This window comes from Rhyacophila brunnea, unplaced genomic scaffold, assembly GCF_057557595.1.
Source record: "Rhyacophila brunnea isolate RB1 unplaced genomic scaffold, BYU_Rbru_1.0 scaffold_43, whole genome shotgun sequence".
In the NCBI taxonomy this organism is placed as follows: Eukaryota; Metazoa; Arthropoda; class Insecta; order Trichoptera; family Rhyacophilidae; genus Rhyacophila; species Rhyacophila brunnea.
In genome coordinates this window covers 1,444,041-1,453,251 of record NW_028233098.1, presented here as the reverse complement: position 1 = coordinate 1,453,251, position 9,211 = coordinate 1,444,041, and positions in this window count along the sequence as shown.

Below are 9,211 nucleotides of genomic sequence, written 5' to 3'. Positions count from 1 at the left end.
TATTTACTAGATAAGAACAAGTAATATCTATTAAAGCTGCACACAAATAATTTTTTTATGGTTTATGTGCCTCATAATTAAAATAAACCAGATACTTTTCGGGCTACTATTATAATAAATGAATAAGCTACCCATCTTCAAAATATTCTTCCGCAAATTTATTGCCTTATAATATTGTAGGAACGCAAGTGTATAAAATCTGTTATTAAACGAATACATCACATACATCACGCTTGGAAGATTGACTATATTGCATGCCATATTCTTAATGAAATTAAATCTGGTCGTATGCGATTGATTTGCTAGTACACTCGCGATATTCACACGTAATTTATCATGTTATTTTTTTTTCTAATTATGAGTAAATCTTGAATCAAAACCAAAAAAATACAGCCCTAGTAGATGAAAAATTCAATTTTAAATCGACGAACGAAAACATACATAATAAGAAAATCATAAATTTACTAATTTCTCAGAATAAAAAAAACTTGGTTTCGACATTAAAAAATTTAAATTTGTAACTATTATTGTATATGCACTTAATTACACACATTTTTTCCAAATAAAGTTTGTAAGATTATTTTATATTTATGTGATCTGTGTAGGATATTAAACTTACGATATATTATAATCATTTATCAAACTTTTTTTATTTACTTTATAATTCAAAAACAATTAGGAATCATCTGAAAAAGAAAATATTTTCTAATGATGCCAATAAGTATAACTTAGTCTTTTTTTTAAGTTTGTAATATCCTTACCGTGTCGAATAAGTTTATTTGTGTGGTATTAATGCATTTTCGTACAATATTTATACTTAATTTTTTAATTTTATAATATTTTATATTATTATGAATCTAACGCCAAGTATCCCGAAAATTGAATGTTTTTTCCGCGCCTAGAGGTTTTTTTAGATATCCATACAATTTCTGCTGTTATATTTCACATTTGTACATCGAAAAAGACTGACATGAAATAATATCTAATTATATAATCATAATAAAGGCTAAAAATAATATAATGATCTAAATTGTATTTTGAATATCTAATGTTAGGATAAATTCTCGTATTACTATTATGTCATTTCTTTGCTAAACATTAGGAGATTAAAGCCGTTTATGTTGTGTGCAATATTTAATTATATTAAATTTGGCCTTAGTAAAGTTTGTACTAAGCAAGAACGACCAATTTTGAGTTGAGTACTTAGATTTGAGAACAATTTCTCAATTAAATTTTTATGGATCATGTGATTTAATCTTTTTAATATGGTTAGGGGGAAAAGGAAATTTAGAATTTCATAAAAAAATCAATTTGCTTTAATTTAATAAGAAAAATCAATTTCTGATGCCCAAAACATGCGAATTCGTATAAGTTTTGGGTCTATTGAAGGTAATTTATTCACACAAATCCACTTAAAACCTTAGACATTTTTAGAAGGATCCAAAAAGTCATAATTATTCAAATAAAAGTAATTTATAATATAAATTATAAATAATTTCAAATATTTTAATTTAATGTTGATTTAATTGCCACATTTTTAGAGATATACACTTGAAAATTCATTTTTGAGACATTTATTACTATATTTTTCTAGAAAAAATATTTTCTTGGGATGGCAGATATTTTTTTTATATTATTAAATAGTTAAAAACTTTGGTTGATCGAAAGACATTCTAAACTATCATTATGCCCATATTTTTATATTTTAGCATTCTTTTGTTAGTTTTATGACTTATATCAACTTAAGGTATTTTATAAATTTAATTAGTATTTTTTAAAATATTCAAGGGCTTAGGGATCGCCATTATTCTTCTTAGTAGCTTTTAGAAGAGTAAATATATGCATATGGGCTCATCTGAAATACTGATTATTTTCCCTAATCCATATAAATCCAGTTTCGACTCGTGCGAAATTGATTCTATTTTTTGAAATTTGCTCCTTCCAATTCCCCTTCAGTCATTTTTATTTTATATATATGTATTCCATGAAGTTGCTGAATGCAATATACTAAGATAAAAACTAAAGATTTTATGTTAATAAACGCATAAAACCGTTTTAACTAAGAAAGTCGTTTTAGCGCATATTTCCATTCGTATTATTTTTTCTATAAAATGAACATCATATATTTATTCAAGTTGGTAATTATTTAATATTAAATAATCCTATAAAATAAATCAAATAAACAATTAGTAATATTCTCTGTTTAAAGACATCTAGACTTTTATGTTATGTTTCTCTATAAATTTTCATTTAAATAAGTATGAAATTTATTTCTGTGTAAGTAAAGTTCTAAATTATTTTTATATTTATTTAAAAGGATCCTGAATAGAATTTTATAGAAACACAAATATAAGTCTATTTATGAATACAAAAAAAAATTAGAATTGTGCTAATAATAATTGTTTTCGTTGTTATATTCTTTTTTTATAAATTATTTAATGATCATATCGAGTCATAAAATAAAATCAAATATATTTGATTATTAGTCATCTAATAGCTTAATGATGTAAAAAGTGTTGAAAATCTGCATAAATTTGTATAAAAAAAAGTGTATTTAGCAAAATATTACCGTACTTAATTCGAACAATAAGTTTAATTAGGAATATATGTCTTAATTAATGTCATGATTCAAGTATTTATACAATATTAATCAAACAAAGTACATTTAGATATTTTCTTTACTCGTGTATATTTTAATTAGCATGAATATTAATTTAAAATAAAATAACTTGCTTACAAAAATAGTTTTCTTTTTAAAATTCTTTTAAAAAACATTAAAAGTATATAAAAATGAACAAACCTCGGGGATATGATTATTAATATATTTGTTTATACAAAAAAATATATATAGTCTACTTACTAATGATTTTACCTAAATATATGACAATCGAATATTTGGTATATAAAATCAATAAAAAATTAACCAAAAAAATTCACTTTTATATGTATACAAAGAATATTCTAGTATTAAATTTTTGAAAGCTAAATTAATTAAAATTTAGAAAATTGGGTCTACCTTTTCTATAATCATATGTTATTAAGTACTCGCTATAAAAAAGACAAAAAAATGATAAATCGTTTATAAGATATAGAGCAAATAACTTAATAATTTTATTTTAGATGTTTATAGCGATTTAAAAAACAAAAATAGACATTTTTATTGGATAAATTTATTTAAATGTATTATTCACTAATATAAAGTGATAGAGTATTTTAGATCAGCATGCCAAAGGCTGGTTATTCATTGAAAGTCAGAATATGGGGATAATTTCATAAGTAAAACACGAATATTCCACTAAGTTGAAAATTATATGCTAACAGATATAACAAAATGCTAAAAAGAAGATATATATATTTAGAAAAAAAATAAAAATTCACTAGAATTAAAATATTATATTTTTTGATAGTATCTTTATCTAAAATACAGACATTATGAAACAATTGGCATATAAAGTTTCTGTATAGGGTAAAATCATGTTTAAAAAGGTTTTGACATATATAATTGTATATTTAATCTTAAAATTTTTTTTTGAACTTTGATTTTTCACTTATTCGATATTTAAGCTTGCAAGAAAGAAAAATTATTATACTTTAATAACTATTCCCAAAAGTAAAAAAAAATCACCAGAAAACATGTAATATAAAATGATCTTTTATACACCTAAATATTATTTTCGACAATTCCCTTTTAATCGTACAGTTTTTTAAAAAAATCCCCAGAAATCATGTAATATAAGAAGATCTTTTATACATCTAAATATTTCTTTCTACAATTCCCTTTTAATCGTAAAGTTTTTTTTAAAAAATGATGACATGAACAAAAATATATGTAATAGAAAAAATACCAATTATATAATAACAAGTAAAAAATAGGTTTTCTGCAATGTTCGAAAATGAAATTAATTGGGTTGTTTAGTGATGCTTTAATTTTTTTTGAAAGGCTGGCTTATATTAGTTAAAAACATCTTTTAAATGAATTTATTTGAGTTTCACAATAAAATTGAAATTATAACGTCTATAAATTTATTGAAAATCATTTATAAATGAAATTTTACTCCATTTTCTTCAATAACATATTTATTACCACTTTTAAAATGGATTGTAATTATAATATCGAAAATCATAGTGCTACCTTTTGAAGTAATAGTTAACACATAAAGAGCTCTGCAACGAAAGATATGAACAAAATTTTGGGAAAGTACATTTAAATGTGATAATAATGGTGAAAACTATTTTTGAAATGATTACCGTGCTTTCTATTGGTTTTTACTATTTCCGATAAATTTTACAGAGATGAATTTTTTCCCTAAATCTTTATATCCCCAAAAAAAAATTTTAGTGTTTTATCGAAAACCTATTTTAAAGAATACAATTTTTTCGTCTTTTGATATTTTTACGATTTTATAAATATAGTCGAACAAAAGTAAAAAGTAGATTTAATCAATCATATTTATTTATATTAAACTGAAATATATGGTATTATTTGAATATCAAATCTTTTAAAATCCAGAAAACTGTAAGGGAAATTATAAAGCATATAAAATACCAAAAATATTGTTTTCGAGCCTTTTTGCGCCCTAGAGTTTCACGCAGCTCTTTTATAATATTAGTGGCAGTTGTCTCATCATTTCTCACTCGATACATCAAACTATCAATGGTTTCACCATGGGTTTGAACAATGCAATCGATGTATCCCTGAATGTTTGAAATTTCATCAATTTTCTCTGCTATCTCATCCATTTTAGAGTTTCTCATTGTGGCCAAAGAGACATAGCAATGATAATTGTTTTTATCCGGCTCATTATAGAATGGTGCTCGTGATTTAAAACTTTCTTCACATGATGAAGTTTCAGATAGAACTTGCTCCGGCGTATTTATAATGTCCCGGTTGTATGTAAATTTATTGCAATCTATCTTTGTGATATTTTGATCTGGATAGGTATCTAAATATTCTTTGTATTTCTTTTTGAATAAGCCGTAGTTCTTAATATCAGAACCTACTACCTTGATCTCTTTGACCATATAGTCGGAAATTTCTATGATTTCAGCAATTTCTTCATGTAAACGATGATCCTTTCGTAATTTTTTGCCTTTGATGTGATCTAACTTCTCATTTAGAATTTGTGTGTTTGTAGATATATTATCTAGCATTGCCTTTTCTGCCAATAACTTATTTATATTTGTTTCGAAATGGATTCAGAGATGTTTCAAATAAAATATTTTAATACAATTTTCTAAAATGTTTTAGAATTCCAATTTATATCATTTTTAGTGTAATTTTTGAACAATCGGGATTTCAACGGCATCGATGTTATTATTCATTTATATATTTTCGAGTTTATCAATTTTATTAGTTTCAAATACCTTTTTTAGTTCATATATAAACCTTAAAAAATTATATAGTTTCAGCACAAACGACTTTTTTACAATTAAATGGTACACTAAATGCCGTTCGAACTTACCCAAGTTCACATCTCGGAAATATAAAAGCTAAAAATTGTGATCGTATGCTGATTAAAAAACACTATAAATCGTATATTAAGCATATGTAATTATAACCGTAGTAGTAAATCAGGCAAAAACGATAAAATTTCAAGAATCTTGATTTTTAAATTTGATAAATAAAGATAATGGATATAGGAAGGTTGTGAAGATTGAAAAAATTATTATTATAATCTGCTCGAAATAAAAACAGTGTGTTGTGCACAAACGAAAATTTACGACACACTATCAGATTATATATAAATAAATTAGTTAATTACCGTTGATTATACGATACAAACGTTTTCCCACAAAAAACCACATTAAAAAACCATTTAAGCCTTGAAATAATTCAAATACTAAATTCCTGCTACAATATTTTTTTAAAAAAAACAATACCTTCAACTTTATTTTGTGTGAATTTCTAAATATATAATTTTTCATAAATAATATTCAAAATTATGTGCAAAATAAAAAAATTATTCATGGTTAATCTTTTAAATTTCAAGCATCATTCGATATCGTAAATTGATATGTATTGATAAATTCATGCTATTCCAATATGGTAAAATTAATATGTGATTGCAGATCCTCTGTTAAATAAAAAAGCACAATTTTTCTTTTTTTACAAGATAAAGCCCAGTAATATCGACATTGAACCTCTCCTAGACAAAAATTTCAGTAATCCATATTAAGAAGCTTAGATCAAAACTCAAAAGAAGTTTTGTTTCATATATAAAAATATGTGTATACTTAATATATTACCTTTTCTAAAAAAAAGATTGAAAATCTTTGAGAATAATATTAAAGTTTATTTATATTTGTAGAAATACTGTACAATGCTTAATTTTGCATTTTATATGATAAGATAGGAAAAACTGTATGCTGATACTTTAAAGGTTGTGTTGGTTTTTATTTACGAATTTTGTTTATAAAGAGCCTTTATATGATGTATTCGTTTCTTATTAGTTTTTCGTGGGAAATTTTTTATATTACTTTAATAAAAATATAACCCCGTTTTGAAGAAAAGTACAAAACATCATCATTATATGCATTATATTTTTAAAACTATAATTTAAGTTTTTTTAATTGATATTATGTTCGAAAGAATGACACATGTAGAATATTCTTTGAAATACCACCCGTAAAATCTATTACAATTTAAATTTTTGAATCTTTATGAAATTATTGACGAAAACAATGTGTATATATAATCGATCATCTAATAAGATTTTTTGATTTATATTTACGTTCTAGAAAACCGATAAATTTTAAATTTAAGTAATATATAATATTTATATCGTACAATAAGAAGCATAAGTTTAACTTTGCTATTAATTTAAAATTTGATCCAGAAACATCTCGATTGTTTATTTACAATGGAACAAGATAAATGGCTTTTATTAAACGTACTAGAAATAATATATCGATCGCAGATAATAAAGTAAAAAATTTAGAAAGAATCAATACATATATGCAAAATTGTAAATTTATGAATTTCTTTTATTTAAAAGGCTTAAATTGTATTCATGCTTTTTTTGTGACTTGAGTTCGAGTTATAAATAATTTATTTTAGATAAATGAATGTGATCATTTTTATTCACCGTAAATGAGAATATGAAACAATATATTTATTATTGAAAGATGTATGAACCGAGGCCTTTGTTTTAACCATTAAATAGCTGGTATATTATACAAATTATTTTAGAATTAAAATTTTTAGTACATTGTTTTATGATACTTGCAAATTTTTTAATATTTTTCCTATAAAAAATTTGAAGGGTATAAGATATTTAAAATGTCGTATTTTTTGCTATATTTTAATCAAAATTATTTCTTTCACTCGAATGATTCTAGATTGAACGATTTCCATACAATTTAATATTTACAAAAAAATTATAGACTTTTTAATTCTTTTTATCGTTGCCAGAAATAAATGACTAATGTATCGCATGTTCTTTGTATAAAAAAATATTTTTGGACACATATTAATATAAAGATCACGAGTTTTTGCTGTATGATATTTTTTTGCTGGCATTAAAACTCTTCAAATTCAAAGTAAGTTTTATTATTTACAATCATAATTTTAATTAAATTCGATTATTATTTTGTTACTGTATTCAGCTTAAAGTGTGATTATATGCAAAGATTCGGGCATATAATTATAATTATATAAACAGAATATATTTGATTATTTTGCTATAAGTTTTTATTGTGTGTGAAAAAAACACGCAAAATCCATTTAGAAAATTATAGGTTTTTATTCTTATAGATATTCTTTATATAATAACAGGTATAAATTAGCCATAATATTTATATTGACTATGTTAAATATATTTCTTGTTTTTTTCATTTAAAATATGTTCATGAAAAATGCTTAAAAATATTTAAATTATACGACTTTTCTTTTTGTCACCAAAAATTAAAGGAAAGATTCATTGTGATTCTTTAAAAAAAATAGATGTTTTTATTACAGTTTTTACTATGGATATAATATTTCTTGTTATATATATCCAATGGGGTTGGTTCATTATTTATTCACAAGGAATCAAAAATTTTAATGTGTCGTAATACAGAAAAAGGATTCAATATATGATAAAAATACCTTTTAATAAACATATCAGCTAAAAATTGGATATTAGATGTTTAAGGTGCATGAAAAAAATATAATTATAGTCTTTGCAAAGAAAATTCACATGGTAATCGATTACAATTTTTATGCGGCACTGATATCATAAAAAAGGCATGCGAAAGAGTAACGAAGTTTTAAGTACAAATGAAATAAAAAAACCATGAAAATTCCAAATATTCGGTAATTCAAAAAAAGTCTTTCCTTTTTTTTAAAGTTATAGAATTTGCTTTTTTGAAGCATCAGATAAAAATTTTTCATGATAAAATGAGTCAGTTTAGTGAAATTCGGCTAGCTTGCTAAGAATTTTTTACAAACAGATATAGAATGCGTAATTATTTGTACACATAATGATAGAAATAGTGAAATATATTTAATTTATAGATTATATCTAGTTAATTACCAGATTAATTTGTTTTTTAAATATTTATGTTTAAGAAAAACCTTAGATTACAACATAAAAGAGATGTGTTTGATTTTTCTAAATACTTTTTATCATTAAATATTATTCAATGAGTCTTCTTCTTTCCTGGCGCATTATTTTGTGTGTTTTTCTTAATAATATTGTTTGCGCGTGTGTTTCTGCTCAATTGACATTTTTAAGCCTTTCATAATATACGAACTGTAGTATTTTGATATTTATCCAAAATAGAATTAAAAATGCTCTTTTTTAGCAAAATATCGTTTGTAATCATGCTAGTTATTTCTAAAAATACTGATATGTGCCAAAAGACATAATCTATTTATTAAAAGCATATATATTTGAACTTGGAGCTGTAAATTTACTTTAAAATGTAATTTTAATTCCTATAATTAAAAAAATTAAAATTTAAACACAGTGAAATATATTTTCATACAAATAAATAAATTTAGACTTGCACCAAACATGAGACTATCAAAAATATATTTCTTTTTATAGAATTTGCAAATAATGTTATTTACTAATTGAAACAAATGAGAATATCATAAAAAAATTCTTATTAAAGATAAAGATACCATAAAAATATTGATATGATATAAGCATTACTCACTAAGGTCATTAATATTTTTCGATCTGATTATTTAGATAATAAACTATTCTTAAAACTGTATGCATTTTAA